Source organism: Ambystoma mexicanum, chromosome 6p, assembly GCF_040938575.1.
Source record: "Ambystoma mexicanum isolate Mex_15411 chromosome 6p, UKY_AmexF1_1, whole genome shotgun sequence".
Classification (NCBI taxonomy): Eukaryota; Metazoa; Chordata; class Amphibia; order Caudata; family Ambystomatidae; genus Ambystoma; species Ambystoma mexicanum.
This window is the reverse complement of record NC_090935.1, coordinates 1495073837-1495097779: the sequence shown is the minus strand read 5'-3', so window position 1 is coordinate 1495097779 and position 23943 is coordinate 1495073837. Positions and strand designations below refer to the sequence as shown.

Here is a 23943-nt window from a genome sequence, read left to right as displayed (position 1 = left end):
GGCTCAAAGATGGTAGTCCCTGCCAGCCTCGTGGAAATGTCACTGGAACTAGTGCACAAAGGACACCAGGGAGTCATCAAGACCAAGGCGCGCCTCACCATGAAGGTGTGGTTTCCGGGCCTGGAAGAGTGGGTAGAAGAATTTGTCTGCAGCTGTGTGTGGTGCCTGGCAGCTTTGCCACACTAATGGGAGCAACGCATTGAGTCGATGGACAGGAGTCGCAAGCCGTGGTGCACATGGACTTCATGTTGACTTGCCGGGACAATCACTTTGTGGTGATGGTTGACCAGTGATGGAGATACCCTGAGGTCAAGTTCGTCAGCTCCACGTCCCTAGAGGACGTTATACCAGTGTTGGAGAAAGCATTTGCCACTCATGGCCTTATGGTTGGAAACTGCTCTGATAATGGGCCCCCGTTCTAGGGCCAAGGTTTCGCGGAATACCTGCGAGGCTGCAGAATTGTGCACTTGAAAGATCACGTCGCTATGGCCAAGGGCAAATGGAGAAGCAGAAAGGCTGATGCTGAAGACTGAACAAAGTTTTTAGGATAGCCCATGGACAAGGAGAATGTGAGAAGTGAGCTCTGTATAAGTTCCTCTCTGAATATGGGACAACCCCCCACTGCTCCACTGGGGTGTCCCCCATGGAGGCGCTGTCCCAACGATGCCCGAGAGGGTTTTTGCCAGACCACACGCCACGGGGGTCATAGATGATGATGATACTGTGTTGGAGGAAAGAAGGAGAGCCAAGGAAAAGGGAGAGTGATCAGAGGAGGCTGCTAGACGAGCATCTGGTGATAAGGGACCAGGGGCTGGTGAGAACAAGAAATGTGAGGGGAAAACTGTCCCTGCCCCACAAGCCGACCCCCCTCAAAGTGATGGATATGAAAGGGTCAATGGTGACCGCATTGGATGGGAACAAAACTGTAACTAGGAACTCCTGTTTCTTCCGAAAGTTGGGACCATCACTGGAATCAAGTCCAGAGCGACGCCGGAGGCATGAACATCAGCTGAGGTGGCCGAGCATGAACAGAGATGATACCAGCCCGGAAAGGCTTGGCAGCCAGCAGCGGGGAAGAGGGCTCGACTGTTGAAGGAGGAGGCATGGACTCTGCAGAGGGGAACCTGGTGGGGAGAGGCGCTATCCTGTCCGAGATATCACCACAGGAATCCCAGCTACCTGCGTGACTTTGAAGTAGATGACCCCTGATTGCTGACAGCACCAGGTGGTGCAGTTATCATTATGATGTTGTTGAATCTATATGTTTGAGTTATACGGTTGTGTTGTGTGACAAAATAAAACATGTGTTCTGTTTGTTGTTTCAAAGTATGAAAAAGAAGAAGTGTGGTGTGCCCCTTTAAGGGCCAGTGTGACGAGGAGGTCACGTGTGGTTTGCCTAATAAATGGGGGTCCCTGCTGGGCATGCACCAGACAGCACTTGGTGTACGTGTCTCTTTGTATGCTCTGGGCCTCACCAGGGCGAGGCGCGCCACAATTAAGAGAAAGAAAGTGCGTCACATTCATTACATTATGATTGATCTATGGTACGTTATGATGGTAGAACTTGGCATATAGTGGCATTAAGATATAGTGTAGGATAGGAATAATATATCCCTTTTATATAATAATAGAAGCTGGGCTTCTATTCCAGTGTCCAAATCTCTTTTCGTGTGGCAAGATTCATATGCAGAGTTTGGCACTAAAGGCAGCGCTAATTCCTCTGGATGGAATCACCACTACTGCCATGGTGTCCGATGCCATTAGCAGCAAATTACCAGCCCACGTTTGTGTAGCCCATTCAAGGGAGGTAATGGTAATTCTGTCCAGCAGAATTAGCGCCAAGAATCGGTACTGATCTGTAAATCCGCCACTTATCTGCGATACCACAGAAAAGTGGAAGAATTTCTGAATAGTAATTCCGCCAGGCGGAAATAGCAGGAAAAAGCAAACAGGAAGCTGTGTGGGCGCCAACTTTAAAAATCCAATCCACTTGAAATCACCCTTTGGCATTGCCCATCAATTTTAATAGACTGACAAAGCATGTCAGGAGGCAAATCCAAAACCAAGATCACACAAATGCAGCTTTCGAAAGCCAAAATTCACACAGAGCTGACTGTGGGTGCAGATGACGTGGTGGCCTAGCACATGAGCTTTATGGGGCACAGTACTGGAAGACCACTCGCAAGAGGAGAAATGCCATATGGAAATATATAGATGATAAGGTGGTGGCGGTCAGGACAATGACAGAGGATGACCAGGATGGTGAGGACCCAAGAAAAATATGGAATGACCTGAAAGCAAAACTCCCAACATGCTCACAAGACAGCAAGGAGGCCATGGAAGGCCCCAGCCAGATTGCCACTCCTGTTCTTGCAAGTGCCACTATGGCAACCGAAACCACTGGGAAGTCCAATGGTGCAGCACCTATGATGGCAAGTAAAACTAATGGGGGGTCTGGGAGTCTCTCTCTACCAGCACAAACACAGCCCAATGACCTGTTAGTGGGTGGATGGCCCCTGGGAGAGACTCTACCAAGTCTTTAGCTCACTGTCCCTTTCACAGAGAAAAAATGTCCCTGGATATCAGTCTTTGGCCTGCCCAGGGCAGTCCAGCACCGAAATACTAGGCAATTCTCCTGTGAACAAGAGAACCAACAGCAACACCATACACGTGTTTCAGCCTTGTTGGGCATCATCAGTGAGGTGGAGCTGTGCCTCTCTAAGAACACTGAGCAAGGGGTCCACCTCTGGAACACCCTGGTAACTTAGGGTGAGACCCAAAGTTAATTTATGCAAAACAAAGGGGGGTCTGGGAGTCCCTCTACCAGCACCAACACAGTCCAATGACCTGTTCTTAGGTGGATGGCCCCTGAGAGAGACACTACCAAGTCTTTAACTCACTGTCCCTTTCACAGAGAAGAAATGTCCCTGCATATCAGTCTTTGGCCTGCCAAGTGTTCTTAGAGAGGCACAGCTTCACCTCACTGATGATGTCCAAGAAGGCTGAAACATGTGTATGGGGTTGCTGTTGGTATGCTTGTTCAGAGGAGAATTGCCTAGTATTTCGTGCTGGACTCACCCTGGCAGGACAAAGACTGATATGCAGGGACATTTCTTCTATGTGAAAGGGACAGTGAGCCAAAGACTCGGTAGAGTCTCTCCCAGGGGTTATTCACCCAAGAACAGGTCATTGGGCTGTGTTCGTGCTGGTAGAGAGATTCCCAGACCCCCCTTTGTTTTGCATAATTTAACTTTGGGTCTCACCCTACGTTACCAGGGCTCTTCCAGATGTGGACCCCTTGCTCGCTGTTCTAAGAGAGGCACAGCTTCACCTCACTGATGATGCCCAACAAGGCTGAAACACATGTATGGGGTTGCTGTTGATACTCTTGTTCAGAGGAGAATTGCTAGTATTTTGGTGCTGGACTGCCCCTGGGCAGGACAAAGACTGATATGCGGGGAAAGTTCTTCTCTGTGAAAGGGACAGTGAGCTAAAAACATGGTAGAGTCTCTCCCAGGGGTTATTCACCCAAGAACAGGCCGTTGGGCTGTGTTCGTGCTGGTAGAGAGATTCCCAGACCCCCCTTTGTTTTGCATAAATGAACTTTGTGTCTCACCCTAAGTTACCAGGGTGATCCAGATGTGTACCCCTTGCTCACTATTTTTAGAGAGGCACAGCTTCACCACACTGATGATGCCCAACAAGGCTTAAATACGTGTATGGGGTTGCTGTTGGTACTCTTGTTCAGAAGAGAATTGCCTAGTATTTCGGTGCTGGACTGCCCCTGGGCAGGACAAAGACTGATATGCAGGGAAATGTCTTCTCTGTGAAAGGGACAGTAAGCTAAAGACTTGGTAGAGTCTCTCCCAGGCTTTATTCACCCAAGAACAGGTCATTGGGCTGTATTCGTGCTGGTAGAGAGATTCCAAGACTCCCTTTGTTTTGCATGAATTAACTTTGGATCTCACCCTAAGTTACCAGCGGATCCAGACGTGGACCCCTTGCTTACTGTTCTTAGAGAGGCACAGGTTCACCTCACTGATGATGCCCGACAAGGCTGAAACATGTGTATGGGGTTGCTGTTGGTACTCTTGTTCAGAGGAGAATTTCCTAGTATTTCGGTGCTAGACTGCCCCTGGGCAGGACAAAGACTGATGTGCGGGAACATTTCTTCTCTGTGAAAGGGACAGTGAGCTAAAGACTTGGTAGAGTCTCTCCCAGGGGTTATTCACCCAGGAACAGGTCATTGGGCTGTGTTTGTGCTGGTAGAGAGATTCCCAGACTCCCCTTTGTTATGATGGCTAGTAATCTTGGGATGAAACACAAGCCTCCATCATGGACCTCACTGTTGCTGAACATCAGTGCAGCCAGCTTTGGGGCCACTGGCACAACTACCGCTGGAGTGGCAACCATCGCGGGCCCAGGGCAGCATGCATAAGCACCATCCACTCAGCCGCCCCCACCACTGTCTTTGTCAAGTATGTGGTGCCAACTTCATCTCAGCTGCACAGGCATGTTGGTCTGGGGGAAGGCTCCATGATTATCCAACCGCTCCAGTTCCACAACACGCCCTGGATGTGATCTGGGAGAGGCTCAAACATATGGAGCATTTCAGGAGCTGCTGGAATGCATCACCCAAGAGCAAGTGGGACACTCTCAGACAAGATGTTGTGCAGGATGCCTGAAGGAGGGTGACAACCATGTTGCACCATTCAAGCAGGCATGCAGCAAATGACACTGCCAATATAACACTCATGAGCCAAAGAGTGCGTGAGTTGGCAGAGGACAAGCCAGCCAGCTATGAAAATGTCACTCGGGCAATAACCCTAAACTTCGAGCACACACAGGGGATAAAACGTCTAGTTCTGTGTCTGCATCCCCCACAGAAGGATCTGTGGGAAGCACACCACCAAGGTGCTGTTAGTGGCACACCCCCTGTTCCACCACTCCAACCCAGGAAGGTGGCAAGAGGAGGAAGGATTAGAGACTTCCTTATCACTTACTGTACTTCATGAGGGTGTAGGAAGGGCAGGGTAGTTGGGGATGACAGTGTGGGGAAGGGCAGTGGTTCCTTTACAGCACCGGTTGAGATTAACTGATCATTTCGTAAGCCGCTCCCCATGGCACCTGATCACTTACGAGTAACCGCACCCTCTGCGGCGATAGCCGTTTCACCTGACAGGCTGCTTGGCCCCAGCAGTCAATCAGGGCTGCACGCTCCCATATTGACCCCCCTTTGCCCTGCCCCTATTTACATTAGTGGAAACATCACAATGCGATCTTGCGCACGCTCGCGAGTCCTTGACTACCACCGCCGGCCCTGCCCCCATGACGCACACGGAAGTACTGCTTATAGCTAATGTGGCCGTAGCAATGCGTTATTTCTTCCCGTGCGGCGGCTGCCTTAGAACACCACCCTGCATTTTCTAAGGTAAGACACCCCGACGCAGGGTTCGCTTGCAATTATAATAGCTGTTCGCCGATTTCACATGGCGAACAACGGATTGAATTTGTGTGTGCATATATTCTTTGCAGGACGTCATCCTGCTATCATCAGCAGCACCCTCCTGTCCACGCGGAGTACAGATATCCATGCTGATTGCCTCACAAGACAGGTGGGCACACTTGAATATTGCGGCCTCCATATGGCCAACTTACCACAGGGTGAGGGGCTATATTGGTTTCACCAGCCCCCCCACTTCCTCACCAGCACAACCCCTTTCCTCCCTCCACTTCCCATGGGCCCAAGTGTACACGCCAGGCAGACACCAAATGGCCTTGCATATTTGTAAGCTCCTTGGCCCTCATTACGACCTTGGCGGAGGTCCATGGTGCAATTTGCACCATGGTCCATGGCGCTAAGCTGCCAACTCTGCCATGGGGGTTGGCGGACTTACAGCCCCATTCCGAGGTTGGCGGGGCGGTAAGTCCCCAATCCCCATTTACCCTTCCCCATTCCTGGCCCCATAGGGCATAATGGGAGTGGGGAAGGCGTTAATTACGCCACCGTAAATTACGGTGGCGTAATTAACAACAAGGTCCCTTAGCGCCATGGATTTTAACGCCTGCAAAAAGCAGGCGTTAAAATCACCATGGCGCTAGGGGAACTCGTACTCAGGCGGTAAGGTACGCCATGGTTTACGCCGGCGTAAACCCCTTTCCGCCAGGGTCGTAATGAGGGCCCTTGTGTTTTTGGCAAATTTGTTGAAGCATTCCTTAAAAGACAATGGCCCTCATTACGACCCTGGCGGAAATCGAAAAACGATGGCGGAAATGCAATACCGCCATCGAATACCGCTCGTTGCGACTATGACCCGTCACCGTAAAGTACGATGCCATTAGCGACACCGTAGTGAACGCCAACGCTAACTGCACCAAGTACGCGCACGCGCGCCATGCAAAACCGTAATTACCACCATGGCGCAACGGTACGCGAATTCTGACCCTAGCGTACATTTACATAACGCCATCAAGCATGGCGGAAAGTACCATTCCGCCATGGCGAGAAATACGGCATCGTGAACCAACCGTAAATGGCCCTACTGAGTGCCTGTACACCACACCCTGGCCACATTGCACAACTCCTCGTAGGTGCAATGAAGTCACACAATGCAACCAGTGAAATGCACAAGTCACCCACGCATGCCAACGAACAAATGAATGTAGGGGCTCCAAGTGCCTTGTGAGTGGCCATCCATATTTGGCATGTCACCATTGCCGTACTGATGCAGCACAGGCATGCGAAGGTTCAAGTACAGCAAAATGAACTGAAAGATGAGACAAAACAACAACAGGCCCCCATCGCCTGACACCAGTGTAAGGCAACATTCAAAGCAGTATCCTGAGGGAGACTGCACCAGCCCTGTACACATGCCAGTAAACAAACCAACCATCAGCATAAGCATGTACCACACAAGTTGGCAGAGTGACTGAGCAGCCAGGCTCATCTCAAGAGGGGCCAATGGGAGCTGCAGGGCACAGATGGCACGAATACAGAAGCTATTCCAATGGACATGACCTCAGTCTCCCTCCAAGAAACGCACGCAAACACAGGCACCTGTGACCAGCCATTTCCTGATAATCACATCATTCCACCAATCCACCTGGCTGACCGGCATCAGTTACACAAAAGCTAATCCCCCGCCCCTATGCATGACATCATTAAAACAGTCATGATGGCAGCCCCTATCCCTGACCTTACTGGGCTTCGTAGGCCAGTACAGTACCACGCAACTATACTCAGAAGCCGGAACCCAATGCAGATCTACTCACAATACATCGCTCCACAAATAGGAATATGCTACATTACTTCCAAAGAATAACGCTACACGGTTAACATCAGACTAAAATTTTAATGCACATCAAATTCACCAAGCCCATACAGCTATTAGGTCATAAACCCCGAAATATCTACATTACTGTGGGCTGCATCCGCAATAAATGACCAGCTACTCCTTGTGTGACGCCCTGTTCCTTCATGGTACACAGGGGCTACATTCACGTTCAAAAAGGCAACATGGAAGCGCCTAGAACCGCAGGCCCGTCCCATTAGGTAGGCACTAGTCCAGCTGAAAGGTAGATATGTTGCTCCTAGCCACTAGTACTGCGTAAGGGCATGTGGCCCATTGGCGATCGTCCCATAAGATCGTAATGGTGCTCCACTGATGAACTCGAAGCAGCAGGTGTCGGGAGTAAAAGCCATCTGCAGGAGTGGCATACAGATGGCAGCGGCAAAAGGGGAGGAGATACCTGTCACCCAAATGAAATGAAAAAGAATAGTATGGCCATCAGAACTTCATTAGTATTACTCACTTCAATGATCACACTAAATCTACAGCCATATGCATGCTAGCCCACTCAAAAGGATTATTTCCACCCATGAATCACTTGCCAATCATAACAATATAAATCGAGGTGAAAACACTATTACAAACGAGTGTTCGTGTGCATGCGTCTGTTAAAACAGAATCCATGAGATGGGATTAGTAACGTGCATAGACACAACTGTTGGAAGGCGCGTCGAGACAGGGAGGGTACAACAAGGGCAGATAGACGATGGTCCCACTATGGCAGCTCTGCATCACATAGCGCAGGGGAAGGGGATAAATTCCAATAAGCCATGTACATGGCAAACTCTCAATTAAATCATCTGTCCATGCATCCATACATCATTCCCTCATCCCGGTATAAAAACGCATGATTATTTACTCACATTACATTTGAAATCTCCATTGAGTCTGTGCGTAATGCAGTCTGCAAAATCCACTGTGCCCCAGGCCGGAATAATAGTGTTGTGAAGTAACATGTATTTGGGAACGTCCTGCCTATTCGTCCACTACGCTATTGCGCATCCCATACTATTCATATCAATCATTGCATTCTCGCCATGGCCCCTGTCCCAAGGACATTAAACAATAGAACGTTATATTTGCAGTCAGACCTGTGGGCGTCTCCTCGCCGCTAGCTGAAAACCGAAAGCGCTGTCCTTCGAATTCCTCATTTGCAACATCACGTCGAAAAGGCATCTGTGACCGCTTGAAATCACAAAATCATCCATGTAGTGCGGCAGTGTGTGAAAATGGCAACTGGCTTCACTCACAAATGGGAGGCCCCGCCCGTCGGTGAACCTCGGTACAGTGCTCGCCCAAAGGGGATTGCAGCTGGCACAGGTGGAATGAATCACCACAGGTGGAGGCTATACAGCCTGAAAACACATAAATTGCACACCCAACCCCCTCCCACAACCACACCCACTCCAAAATGCTACCGGCAGGACTAGCGATGTTGGCCCTGGGGGACCTGATAGCACTGCAAGTACTCCAACTCCAAGAAGAAGACGAACACCAACTACTACAACAACCGGCCGCACAGAGGAGACGCAGGAGGAGGAGGAGGGCAAGGCAGGGCCAGCAAGGCCCACCAGCACAGCCACTACCACCACGCAGGCAGCCCGCAATCCCACGCCTCCGAGCACATCCGTTCAACCTCACTGCTGAGCAGATCCACACCCTCTACCGTTTGGACCGGGACACCATAATCTCCATTGTGGACATGACACACGCTGACCTTGTCAGCATGATAGATAGCCCAACCGCCATCCCACCCCTACTGAAGGTGGTGTCTGTACTCCACTTCCTGGCCACAGGCACCTACCAGCACACAGTCGGACAGTTGCATGGCATTTCACAGCCACTGTTCTCACGGACACTATTGCAAGTGCTCGATGCCCTCCTGAAGCACGCAGACGACTACATTTCATTACCACGCTCGGAGCTGGAGATTACAAACACAAAAGTGGGATTCCATGCACTTGCCGGCATACCGGGTTGCATTGGTGCCATCGACTGCACCCATGTGGAATTGGTTGTCCCACATGCCATGGAGGTCCAGTACCGCAACCGGAAACAATATCATTCTCTTAATGTACAAATGGTGTGTGACTCCAACAGGATCTTTACACATTGTTGTGCCCGATTTCCTGGATCAACCCATGATTCTATGGTCTTGAGGAACTCTACAATACCACGCTACATGGAGCGACACGCAGGGAACAGATCCTGGCTACTCGGTGAGTCTCAATCCATGCATGATAATGTGGGGTATGTGATGCTGCAATGACCTGGCAGGAAGGGGGGGGGTGATGCGTACGTAGCAATGTCATCCCACAAACATCCTATCTTGTCCACATACAGGTGATGCCGGGTATCCACTGAAGAGATGGCTCCTTACACCACTCCGGAACCCACAGGACCAGCATGAGGAGGACTACAACCATGCCCACTCACGTACCCGTGTAGTCATAGAACAGGCATTCGGCCTACTGAAGGCTCGTTTCCGCTGCCTCAGCAGGTCTGGCGGGGCACTCCTGTACCGCCATGAGAAGGTTGCAAAGATAGTCATGGCATGTGTCATGCTACACAACATGTGCGTACGTAGAAATGTGCCCATGCCCCCTGACGCAGAACTGTAAGCACCTGAAGATGGTCATGATGAGGCTGGGGATGTGGCAGCACCTCAGGGAGTCCGCGAGGCACAGGAGGCCCGTGAAATTCGTCAGAGTATCATAGATTCATGCTTCTAGCACTCACGCCTGTTGGCTGATGCATGGACACGGCACTTGTGGCACTGTGTGTGTCGGGAACATGCACAATGTGGACTGTACGCCTATAAAGGACTCATACACAAGGAACAATGTCCACACATCTCATTGGATGATTATGTAATGTTCATAGCATATGTGAAGTCATGTTACACACCCCATCGACCCGCCACCCAAGTAAGCCCAACACCCCCCCTCCGCCCTCCTACCTCCCCCCGAACACCAGTGTCCAAAGATGCTCATTGTCAGTGGGCAGACGCTATTGCAAGCCCCCTCTCCGGGTATCAGGGGCACCCCTGCCTGTGGAGCGCAGGTTCCTCCCAGATCTACGTTGGGGGCTGCCCTGGACGGAACTTGCAACGGATGATGTCTCTGCCTGCTCACGTCCATGCATGTCCCTAAGAGTTTGTGAGAGCTCAGTGAGCACACGGCGCACAGCGGCAAGTTCACCACATACGTCTTTGGACGTCGCATGCAGTTCCCCCCTCAGGCTCTCGGTGCTTCTCTCCATTTGTACCCTTAGTGTCTCTGTACTTCGCTCCATTTGTGCCCTAAGTGTCTCTGTACTTCGCTCCATTTGTGCCCTAAGTGTCTCAGTAGATGTTTCTATGGCTGCCTTAGAAGCCCCACATTCATCAGCATGCTCCTTGAGGAGCGTGGCCAGTTGCTGCTGTTGCACGATCACCTGGTCGAGGGACTGTTGCCTCTGCTGGGCCATGGCCATTTGCGGTGTTGTCACAGAGGGGCTGATCAACTCATGTTGCCTTGCCACAGGGCTTGTGGGGGATGGCCAGTCGTCGTCTTGTGGGTGCCCCTGCGTGGTATCCTCATGGTGTAGGGGATGAAACAAACAGGGGGATTGAGACAGGTCATGGATGGGTCCTACATCGACAGCACCGTTGTCTGTGTCGGAGCATGCTGGCATTAATGCAGTGTCACCTATGATGCTGCTGCCATCAGAAGCAGTGCCTTCTGTGGCATCCATTGGGGGGACCTGTGGTGCTGCTGGTGTGGGCATGCTGGCTGCTGGGGTGCCTGTTGAAGTCCCCTCCTGTGTGCTGCCACTTGATTTGTGCTGCTGCCGTGTCTTGATCCGTGCAGCTGAGGTGGAGGGTCTTTGGCCGTTGGTCTTGGCCCTCTTTGCAGGTGTGCTGGTAGGGGTGTCCTGCAGCTCGTCGTTTGACTCGGACCCTGTGGTGGAGTAAAGGAGGGCGAGCGTTATTTATGGGTCTGTGGAAATTGGAATGGCAATGTATCACATGCATTGGGGTGGTACCTGAGGGTGATTTGGGTCAGGGCCTTGGAGGTGGTTTCATTTCTGTGTGGATTGAGGATGCAGTTGTTTTGCAGCCTGCAGTTAGGGTGTGCATGCTGCACGTGTAGAGGGTGTTTTTAGGATTTTTAATTATTTATGTATTTAATGTGACTTTTAAAGTGCGCTATCAGGCCAATGTATGTGGCCGTTCTCCTGGACATGTGTTTCTGTTGCACTATGTGGCCACATGGTACTTCACATGATTGGACATTGTGGATTTAGCATTGTTTTATTTGGCCCACCTACCTGATTCTTCGGATGTCTGCACTCCTTTCTCCATCCCTCCGACTCCCTCTATGCTCTCCATTCCAATGGTGGAGGCACAGATTTCTTCCCAGGGGGTCAACTTGATGGGTGATTCCGATCCTCCCCCGGTAGCTGTGGCAATGTTACGGTTGGCTGATAGTATGCTCCGTACGCGTATCCGCAAGTCGTCCCATCGCTTTCTGCATTGCTGTGGGTTGCGGGGTGCGGTCCCCACCGCACTTACCCGCTGTGCCACCAGGGCCCATATGGCCTTCTTGTTCGCAAGTGCCGTCCTGGTCATTTGCGTCGAGAAGACGACGGCAGCATTCTCCTGGAGGGTCTCTGTGAGCACGGTGAGTTCCTCATGGGAGAAGTGGACCTGCCGCTTGCGGTCGCACGCTTTTTTTGCTACTTTTCCCATTTTGTTTGTTATAACTAGGGTGGCTGTCGGGTTGGGATGTGTCTCAGGGTCGGATTTTTAATGGTTGTGTTGGGATTCTGATTTTATAAGTGTACGGCGTGCTGTTTCCTGTTCCGGCCCCATGTTTTTACTTCCGTTTCCGTATATTTACGGTCACCGTATTTTGCGATTGGCGCTCATTACGGTGACCGCTATGATGGGTGGCGGAATTGCACCAAGGGCGCCATACGACGGCGGAGAGGGGCGTTTTGGGGACATTTCCGCCTTCGCGGACTTTGCACTTCCGCCATGGCGTAATGCTCGTGCCCGATGGGTCATAATTGCCCGCACTTTACTCCATCGTGCAATGGCGGAAACGCTATTTACGCTATGGCGGTCGGGTCAGTTACTTTCCGCCAGGGTCGTAATGAGGGCCAATGGGCCTCATTACGAGTATGGAGGTAGCCATGGTGCTATTAGCGCCATGGCTACCTCCATACCGGGCTCCAATACCGGGGTCTGTGAATGAGGAATTACTGGGTCATTCCGACCTTGGAGGACCCGGTAATTCCTCATGCACAGAATCATTCCCCATTCCCATTTGAGCCCCCATAGGGCTCAATGGGAATGGGGATGGAGCTAATAACAGGCCTGTTAATAACGGGCCCGTTATTAGCTCCTTGGTCCCCTCGCGGGACCCAAAAAGGACGTCTGGTTTTACCAGATGTCTGCTCCGGGTCCTGCAAGGGAACCTCGTAATCAGGCATCCCGTAATGAAGGGTGCCGGTCCCATACCGGCACCCTTCATTACGGGACCACCAGGGTCTTAATGAGGCCCAATGTGCACTAAATAGCTGGTCCACAGTTAACCATTTGTTGATCTAGCGCCAAGGTGATCTTACGCTTATTTTTTCTATGTCTGTTTGTGTCTCCCTGCAGGGGACGGAGCAGCCTGCCATTGCTGCCTCATTCTGAGACATTCTGGAAGATGTACTGATCACACTAATAATTTATACGTCCTGAAGAAGATGGTTTAACCAAAGGGCACCATTGAAACCGGTCGACCCGTCTGGTTATGGTTACCCATAACCAATTAGATACTCCCAAAACTTACAGGGGGTACTTTCTAGTCATTTTTACTCACCTATTGTGAGCCTTTTAAGGTTGTCCCTCATACATGAGCATTACTTTTAAAATTATTTACATTTTTTCCATGCAACCACTGACATGTGGTAACTAGTAGACCTTAGGGTGAATAAAAATACAGATGAAATTCCCATGGTACTACTAACCACTTGTTAGCTATACAGCCATTTTTCTATGAGATTTAATCACTATACTCGCAGTTAAAATTTCCAAAGTTGGTTGCTGGCAGGTTGTCGCTGTTCCAGTTGAATTCTAGACCGCTATCAGCCTCCTCATACACAATTGATTACATTTCGGGACAGTTTCCCCTACCTATCCCTCTTAGATAGGCATTGTACTATTCGCTATCTAGGGACAGGCGACCCCGCTAGGGCTAGGGTGTTCTTCCTGAGGGCCAGATAGCGCATTGTTCTTTTCCCATGTCTTTTGTTAAATGTCCTGACAGTCATTCGGTTTGACCTGTGTCACTCATCATTTTTCTCCCAAAGAACCGTTTATGTTGTGTATCATTACTGTTATTTAACGGTTATGGAAGGCAGTCGTCTTTCCGGCCTAGTGCCCAATAAGCCCTGTTGTTATTTAGTGTTCTTCGCATAACTCGCAGTAGTTGTTTGGGTTTGATTAAATCAATCTCTAGAAAAGAGGGGCCTGCATCCTTTCGTTAATCTTTCAAATTAAGGGCGCTACACTTGCACCCGCACTCCTTCACCCCCACCCCTTCCCGCCCTTCCCTTCTTTCTTTTTGCCCAATAAGCCCTGTTATTTAGTGGCTTCCATGATAGCCACTTTTTAATTCCACTTCTGATACCATGTGCGACACGATAGCTGATGTGGAAAACACAAACAGATGGAAATCAGATATGTATTTTTCAAAAGAAAGGTTTACCTTCTTCAGAAAAATGGGAGAACACTTCCCAAACAGAATCTGTGTCCAATAGAATATCTCTTACAGTTCCTGGTGTTGGGCTCTCACTGTTATACAATGTGTCATGTGGGTGCAACGTATCTGGTCTTCCAGATGTCTGCTGTGGAGAGGTAGCTAGTCTGTCACATAATGCTGATGAGAAGAACGTGTAATACAGGGAACCAACCCAAAGGCCCCATGATAGAGACAAGTAGACCCTGGGTCAGCTCCCAACACCACGGGACAGCACTTCACCAATTTGCGTGGCATCGGAACAGTGCAAGCACTGATAGGGAAGTTCAAGCTGGATGTCCAATGCGGTGGAGTAGCAGAATATTCACTGGGCAGTAGCAGGTTAGGTTCCCAGGATACAGGATACTGGGCCAGAGGCACACGACAGAGACCAGCAATGACCCAATAAGGAGGTGGAAAGTAGAAGGTGAAACAACTGTAGATCAGACTGCCAGGGAAGAAGGGGGGTCAACTCCTCCTTCAGAACAAGACAGGAAGGAACAAAACAGGAAAAGCAGAGCAGGCTGAAGGGCAGGGAAGGACCCCCAGGACCTAGTCGGAGCAAGGGGGAACCCAGGAAGGAGAGACAGGAATGCCTGGGGTGAGGAAGGCAATGAGCAATGTAATCATTCAAACCAAGGGTTATGCGTGGAATCTACACAACCATGGCTTGCCTTCAAAGCCAGGTTTTAGCACAAAAAAGGGCGAAGCACCTCAAATATAGTAGTACTGTGCAACAGGCTTCTCACTCATATATCGGTCAGTGGAGGGACCGGATCGTCATCCCCTAAAAGAGATACAGGGAGAGCAGGATTTTCTATCTAAATCTACCTGATGGGAAGCTAACTCTAGGAAGTGCTGGTGTGCCGCTTATCTAAAAGCAGATAGAAAAAGAAAAGGAAGGGGAGATCAAGCAATTAATTATTGCCACAATCACTATCTTGAGAATGAAATTCACAGTTCCCTGTCAGACCACTCTCTTTCACTCACAAACAAGATTAAGTTAAAAGGAGGACATCTATGGCGTTTGTTCATAAGTCTATTTGTAAGTAAATGTTTATTTATATTCTTTAACAAAGAAAGCATCAGCACACTAGCCAGTAGATTCACGAGATTGAAGCTTGATTCCCTGAAAGGGCAATTACGCCATTTCTATTTGAGGCATTTGGGTCTGGTTAGGAAAAAGAGGGTAATTGCTAAGAGGGTCTCTAATGGAAGCAGAAGTCAAGCCTCTGGGTAAATGGCGCCTACCAGCCTCTTGGTGAAACCTATTGGGTTTTGTCCACCACTATATTTCCACATTGTGTGGGCCCAGTGGGCAAATGCAGATAGGCCCCCGATACCCAAGTGAAAAGGTCCACGGAAGCAGGCGACCTGAGTTCACGAATTGAGGAGAAGATAAAGAAGTGCAGGGACACTTAAAAGACAAGGGGCCAGATTTGCAAAACCTTATTGGCGCAGTTTAGGAGATGTGCTTTTATCTGGATGATGCCCTTTGTGAATCAGATGACCTCTTTTCCACTTTGTATATTTGCGCAAACAAGAGGGCTTTCCTGAGCATTTTAAAGTGCATCCCGAATTCACAAACAGAGGGCCTCATTATGAGTCCAGCGGTAGCCGTGCCGGTAAATACTGTCATGGCTGCCACCGGATTCATTTTTTTCCGGCGCTCGGAAATGTGTACTTACCGGGACATTAAAGCCCCGGCAATCCTGGTAATTCCATATTGCCGGGCGCTGGAAAAAATTACTCCCCATTCCCATTCGAGTCCCATTGGACTCAATGGGAATGGGGAGGACGGATGCACCGGCACCATTCATGAATGGTGCCGGTGCATCCGTCAAGGTATGCTAACGGGTGCCGTTCCGCCCGCCAGGTCAGACCTGGTGGGCTGAAAGGCAACCGCTTGCAGAACTCGTAGTTTGCCGGTCTTGTAGCAACGGTGCCAATAGCTTACTGGCACCGTTGTTACCGGACCGGCATAGTTGTAATAAGGCCCAGAACGTACTTAAAAATGCCCAGAAAATAGAGTCATCCCCCTGCGCCTTTTGAAAACAGGTGCTGGGGGAGGCACAAATCATGAAAGCCCATTTCTGACCCAGTCATGATGTTCCTTTAAAGTATGAATGCTGTGGGTTACATTGCGGCTTTCACACTAGTTTTTTTATCCCCCACTCAGGGATAGAAAAGCTTTTTTTTGTCATTTCACCGAGATGGGCTCTTTAACAGCCTATCTCAGTGAAATGCGCTCCCAGCAAACACGTGATTTCTGGGAGCCTGTCATACATTAGTATCGAGAGCTAATGTATGCAAGGGGGGTGGACAGCGCACCTTTGCACTATTGTCCAGCCCCTCCAGAAATGCTCAGGTCATCTTTGTGAATAGGATGATCTGAGCATTTCTAAAAATATGCCACAACAGTGCCACATGGAATTACCATTAACACCACTTGGCCCTGTTGATTTACCGCCGGATTGCAAGCAGTGGTAGGGCAGTATAAGTCCCAATTCTTGTAGTCCATAGGATTTCATCAGATTATTGGTGGAAGTGCCTACGGCAGTAATTCCTCCTCTGTAAATCCACTGATTTTTGGCAGGAAGTTTTACCTCCCACTTTTAGTGGGAGGTAAACCTACCTCCCTACCGCCAAACTTGTAGTTCAGGGGTGCTGTTATGCGATGATAAGGCAGCAGTAACGGAATTACTGTTGCATTATCGTCATTTCTTCCCGCACTGCCAACCTTGTACTGAGGCCTAAAGTGCTATTCTGTTATTTTTGAAGTGTATCTTTGCATGTTCTTAGTTTGGCCGTAAGCCAAACTGTTAATCCCAATGAGAATACAAATTATTGCATATTTTTAGTTTGGCCCGAATTTGTACATAGCCCTACTAGACCTTTGTTTAAACATATTGGTGTGTGTATGCCTTGTGCTCAACCTAGTTGGCGTTGCCACTCAGACCGTGTTTTATTTGAGCAAACTCTATCTCCAGTTCAACTGTTTAAACATAGGAATAATAATTGCAAATGCATCCTGCTAAGTCCCTCAGTGCAGTACTTGCAGCAGGTCAAGTGGTCCAGATCTACTTTCGGCCTCTAATAAGAGACATTTACTAACCCATTTCTCTTGTTTGTAATTTAACGGACACACCCACCCCATGTACTTCATCTGTGTGACTCTGATCCTATCTCAAGGCATCCGTTTTCTAACTTACATTTCCCTGTTCTTATCACCCATCTGAAAATGTCCTTCTGATCTTTAGATTGTGCTTCAGTGCTATTCTAAAAGTAGTAGTATGGCCATGTGTAAATGTTTCATGTACATTCAGCTAGGTACAAAGGGGGTTTGCTCTGACTTCTGAAATTTTGGGGTCTGCTAATTGGCTTCAGTAGACCTGAATATATTCAATCATGTCTCATACATACAGAATCACTTTGAATGTAGTAGTACTCATAGAATTTGAAAGAGTTCAGACAACAAAATAGAAAAATACAGCTTTTATTATATTTTGCTGTAAAATACATTTCAAAGTCATGCATTTGTAATCTTTTCTAAAAAGAAGGGGATTCCTTCCATTAAGGGTAGAAAGTTCTTAGTGTTCACAAGTCCTTGGATGGACTGTATTGACAACTCAGTTGAAAATATACAAACCTTAAACAAAATAGTACTTTGAAAATAGTCTGTGACCACCACCTATAGTAACAAGTGATAGAGCAGATACTTAATGCAAAACAACCAAACTGACAACAATAAATGGTAAAAGCCACAGGATGGGTCTGTGTAACTTCTGTTAAACGATTGGTATCCTCAGTGTGCCTTTCTAACAGGCTAATGTACAAGGGCCCTGAAAAACTTCCACCAAATATCACTATAATTTGGAACAAGAGACGATTTGAACTGGCCACTTTATCTGAAAAACACATAGGATTGTGCCATGGTTATGCTATTCTGCCACTATTGGTGCTGTTGGGGGACCTACAAAGGACCCACCTATATCACACCCGGCTTGCAGCTCTAGCTGCCTATAAGGTCATTTGAAGCTTCCATTCCAGGTTTTATAACAAAGTCCACCCCATATGCAGTTGCAAATGTTTGGCTCATGGGTATGTTTAGTTCTATTAGCTATGGAAATCTTGGGCAGCCAAGATTGAGAGAAGGAATCTTGGGGTTTTTCAGCTGTTTCAGGTTTCCTTCCACACTTCCTTGTTCCTGTAAGACCTTTTCCCTGTTTTCTCTGCTTTGGAATTCTCTCTGGTGTGCAGCAAAATCCCAATTGCTCTATTTGCAGCAACCATTTTGTGTCTTGACTCGCTGTTTCATCCAGTGACTCAATGTGATGAACTTACTGTTTTCTCTATTGACTCTTCTTTCACGTGTTCCCTGTGTTGATAGTGTTTTCTGCTCCTGCTTTCGGTGTTTTGTCTTGCCTTTTAAGTATGATGCAGTACTACTCACTTGAGATCTGTGTATGCTTGCTTCACTATTCATTTCAAGCCAGCTAATAGATGGAGATTTGAATCACTCCAATATAGATATTGTTGTTTGCTACATGCACAGTGTATATGGGAGGGAGAGCCCTAACCAGACTCAGGACTGAGAGCCATTTACAAATATGTACAAGACGAGGGGGTGTCCTGACTGGAGAAGTCTAAGCCGACTGCAGATTATTAATTGCAGTCTAAGTTTAAAGACAATCTGCTATCTTTGGGTGTCACAATTTATATATTACCAAGGATAGCAGTACATGAAAAAACCGTAATAATCCACATGTGCTAGTTCATTAGTTTGCGAGAGAGCAGCTTTATACTTCTGTCATGCTTTGTACTAGTGACAGCACACAGCATGTGCATGTTTGACTTTGCTTTATTCTCTGCTACATGCCTTTCATCTGTATTTTTTTGTATTTTGATGTGTGTTTTGGGTAAAAATGTACACCCTTGTATATTGTACTTACATCTCCTTCACAAAATGTGTAAAAGAATAAGGACAGCCACTTAATAAAAGCTGTTCTCTCGCAAACTAATGATCTAGCACATGTGGATTATTACGGTTTTTTCATGTACTGCTATCCTTGGTAATATATAAATTGTGACACCCAAAGATAGCAGATTGTCTTTAAACTTAGACTGCAATTAATAAGCTGCAGTCGGCTTAGACTTCTCCAGTCAGGACACCCCCCCCCGTCTTGTACACATTTGCTACATGCACAGAGCAGGGCTCCACTCCAGATCTGACTTAGGTTGTTTACACCTAGTCCGATCTCAGTATACATGGCAATTCTGTCCTAAATTAATCTGACAACAACAGTCTCTTCATCACGTCCAAGTCATGACTTTGCTCCATGCCTGGTCAGAGTAAATTAATATATGTTCAAATGCTTGCAAACGTTAGGAAAAAGAGTACAACTGTTTAAGTTGCATCTGTGTACTGAAAAGAGAGTGAAGTTTGAAAGTCTCATATACTGTCAATTAACCATGGAAATCGAGGAAATAAAGATATCGAGGAAATAAAGATATCGAGGAAATAAAGATTGATAACATTATGAATATGTTATATTAATCTACGTTTCAATGCTTATGGAGCAAATGCATATTAGCAAGATTGCTTTTAAATTGTGGGAGTGTGGTTGTACAGAATGCTGTGGTATTTTCAAAAATGTACTTAAAATTGTAATGTTTTCCCCTGTCGTGTTTAAAACCTTGCCTTTTTTCATTCGGAAAACAGTAAACGAACACTGGAACTATTAAGAGTAAGATCATAGCTTTGATCTAAGATGCATGAAGTCCCCTTACCACATAGCAATACAGCCACCCTGTTGATTGACCAGTATCTGATCACATTTCTAGTTAAAATCTTTTTTCGTTTCTTCACTTACAACTAGCTCACATCACAGCAGTTCATATGAACCCTGTCTCTAGCTGAGATTAACCTGGTATGTACATTTTCAAACTCCTGTGGTAAGGAGTAGCAGTGGATACGTTTATTTCGGAAATATGTCTGTAAAACTTCACATAAAATACAACAAAGAATAAAATATGTCTACAGCATAACAAGTGAGAGCTCAAATACAAAGATAACATGCATCATTTGCCATAAGAACGAGAGGAATAGGCGATGGTCCTCAATATGGCTTATCACAAGAATGTCCACCTTCTGTTCCATGCTCTGACAAACACACCTGATACAGCAAATACACAGATTTCCCTGTGAGCTGCCTTAAGTCTAAGGCTTTGATTAGAGTCCGAACGTTATTATGTTTAAACAGTGAAATAAGCCATGTACGTCGTAGACTGTTAAGTTGAGGGCACCAAAGTGTGAGGTGGTACACGTCCTCTGTAGAAAACGGAGGGTTTCCAGTTGCAAGAACAATTCATTAGGGGTGAAATTCCCAAAGGGAATTTGATATATACATTTCTTGCTGACAAATCTGGAAGTCAATTGAGGTCGTTTTCATAGCCTAGATGTATTTTTAACCTCAATTAATGGTAAACAAAAGTTCTCTTGCGCTCTATACAATACACTCACCAGTGTCATGTCCCAGTCAGCTGTCTTCAGATGTTGTGTGAGAGAATCTTCACATACCTCAGGGTTAGCCCACGAGTGGCTCATCCTGATCGTTCTGAAAGTACTTTTTACATGAGTAAACCATCACCAGGGTTTAGCATTGTTATATTTGAAAACATTTAGCATGGCTGTCTTGTATACGACTAGTCCATTGCTTGTCCACAGTTTTAACCAAAGGAGTACTGGCCTAATTATAATAGTATATTCGACACACCTGGTTAGAATTTGGTTGCTATGTTTGGTGGTCATTGGGGTAAAGATCATTTCTTAAAGAATTTGTTTTTAGTAATGACCCCGCAGTTCTGAACCGTAAGTGGCGGATAGTTGAGCATGGGCCCTATAGATTTCTAGAGAGGGATCCATGGCTCTTTCCCTAAACCTTTTAGAAAACTTCAGTGCGGCTTCAGAATTCCTCTTGAAGATGTCAGAGTTTGCAATCTGATTGCACCAGTTCCCATTACACTTAAAGAGTACCACCAGATAATAAAGGGGTAATTCATAGAATTCGGCCAAGAAGCAGCGCACGCGGCTGGCGCAGAGAGGGCACGTGCGCCAGCGTGCGCCAGCCGTGTGCGCTAAACAGCATTCTGGCGCACCGCGTATTCATGGATTTCCTAAGCCATTTTGAGCTGTGGCGCAGCGAACATTCCGCAGCGCCAGTTACGCCCCCAAGAACGCCCCTTGCGCAAGGAAAAGCCATAAAAATCCCCAATACGGCACAAAGGGCCGCGCTAACCCCGGACCAGCTAACAGGCCCGCTACACTGTAATCGCGTGAAAAACTACGCGTACCCCGCTCACGTCAGCCAAAACGCGTGAAAATGTACTCGCGCACCCCCTTGAATGCGGGTATCCCGCTCGCGGAGCCAAAATGCATGAAAATCTCACCCCCTTCGATATGCGTACCCCGCTCGTGGCAACCAAAACATGTGGAAATCAACTCGCGCACCCCCTTGAATACACATACTCCACCTGTGCCAGGCAAATTGCGTGGAAAATGTCCCCACTGTGGTGTGGGCTGCCTGCGGGTCATGGTCTGGGGTGATATGCTGCATGCGGGGCATGGGGAGGGTGGATGGGCAGCCTGCGGGCATGGTCAGGGTGGATGGGCTGCCTGTGGGTCATGGTCTGGGGTGATGGGCTGCCTGCAGGTCATGGTCAGGGTGGATGGGCTGCCTGCGGGGCATGGTCAGGGTGGATGGGCTGCCTGTGGGTCATGGTCGGGGGTGATGGGCTGCCTGTGGGTCATGGTCTGGGGTGATGGGCTGCCTGCGGGTCATGGTCAGGATGGATGGGCTGCCTGCGGGGCATGGGGGAGGGTGGATGGGCTGCCTGCGGGTCATGGTCAGGGTGGATGGGCTGCCTGCGGGGCATGGGGAGGGTGGATGGGCTGTCTGCGGGTCATGGGGAGGGTGGATGGGCTGCCTGCGGGTCATGGTCTGGGGTGAGGGGCACACCCGGGAGGGCCCACACAAAATCCAAAGTAAAATGGCTCCATAGCGTCCGTCCATAAAACAAAATCCAAAGTTCCAAAAAAAAGCAAAGCATTCCACCATGGGTCAAAAATTAAGTAAATCCAGGTCCATAACTATATACAAAAGAATATCCAAGGGTCCATTAGCCCAACAATCCAAAGGAAACCTAACCAAAATCCTACCTAATAAATAACTATATATAAAAAGGCAGGGCATAGTCCATGCACCCCAAAGAAAAAAAGAAAACAAAAAGGAAACCTACACCTACATAACTATTTACAATAGCGGCGGGCTAGTCCGACGGCTCACTCATTGATGCCCCGGGCCAGGGCATCATCGAACTCCACTTCAATGTCCCGGAGGCGGACCTCTTCCCTGGCCTCGAGGTCTCGCAGGGATGCAGCCATGGCCTCCTCCAACTCCCTGCGAGTTAGTTGCCTCGAGGCACGCAGTCCACCTCAACGCCCGGCACATGGAGTTCTCCGCTCTGACCATTGTGAGCCGTGCGCTCTCCGTCCACCGCCGTTCTGCATCTATTTGCCGGGCCAACCGCTGCCACACAGAAGACACTCCCAACCCTGAGTCCTCCTGCCTGACGGCCGATGCCTGCCCCTGTGACATTGATGGCCCAGAGCCATGATCACTCCCACCCTGAGCCTGCTGCTGCCGTGCACGTGCCCTCCCTGTTGATGCCTGCACGTCCTCTTCTTGCTGGGGTCCAATTGGTGGGGTTGCCACCCCTGCTGGACCTCCGCCTTCCGACTGTGGCAGGGATGTGTCCTCCACCAGCCTGGCCGCTAGCTCAGGGGCAGCTCCACAGGGTGCCCAGGTGATACGTGGGCTGGAAGATGGCACAGAGGATGACTGGCGCATAGGGGGCTCAGTTGAGGAGGGGGTCGCAAGAAGTTCCAGCACACAGATGAACCCAGTACTGACGACCTGTCTTAGTAGGTCGACGTAGCCAATGAGGTATTCGAAATGACGTGCATTGTCCAGACGAGAACCCTGCACGTCATCCCGAATACCACGTTGGCGCAACGCCATCTCAACTAGGACAGGCTCAATACGGTCACGGATTGCAACGTCCGCAGGGAGAGGTAGGCTAGTTGTTGTATGCGCATCCACTCCCTGAAAACGGGTCTGGACGGAGGCATCCCTGCTGGTGCCAGATGATGCAGTCACAGGATCGGGGACAGGATTACACACAGGCACCTCCGCGGCAGCCTGTGCTGCCTCCTGTCCCTGCCCCTGGACTGCACCACTAGCACCAGTGGAATCCCCTCCTCCAGGCCCCGTGTGTGGGCCTTCCACGGCCTCCTCCTCAACCAAACCCCCACCAACCTGGATTACTCTGTGCCATCTTCCTCCATAGGCCCTTGTGTGGGCTCAGCTGCCCCTACTGCTGCGGAGGAGTCCACCTCCAAACTCCGCCTCTTGGACCTTCGCTCGGCAGCTGCGGCCGTGGACTCAGCACCAGACTCCTCACTCCTGGCAGAGATCACTACGTGGGAGGGGAGCTGGGCATTTTGTCTCCGGCTGGCGGGGGGATCCCTGCTGCTGTGCTCCACAGCACCATCTCCGCCCTCTTCATCAGTCGATGCTACAGACAGGGAGAGACAGAACACAGGCATCAGGGCACTGTACAATGGTCTGATACACACATGACAGTTCCACATGAGTGGCAGTGTCAAACTTCACAGATGACATCACACTCCCCAACACTCATGTCATTAGAACCCACACACATGCACAAATTAACAGGAATCGTGCAGCAGGCAGCAGCAT

The 23943-nt window shown here is 48.9% G+C and overlaps 1 long non-coding RNA gene across 1 annotated transcript; it reads left to right on the top strand.

Moving 5' to 3' along the window:
• The first annotated feature begins 5346 nt into the window (after positions 1–5346).
• On the top strand, positions 5347–13688 carry LOC138510568 (uncharacterized). Its single transcript, XR_011280408.1, has 3 exons — positions 5347–5431; positions 5536–5615; positions 13000–13688. It is a non-coding gene; the product is annotated as an uncharacterized lncRNA (long non-coding RNA).
• The last annotated feature ends 10255 nt before the right edge of the window (positions 13689–23943 follow it).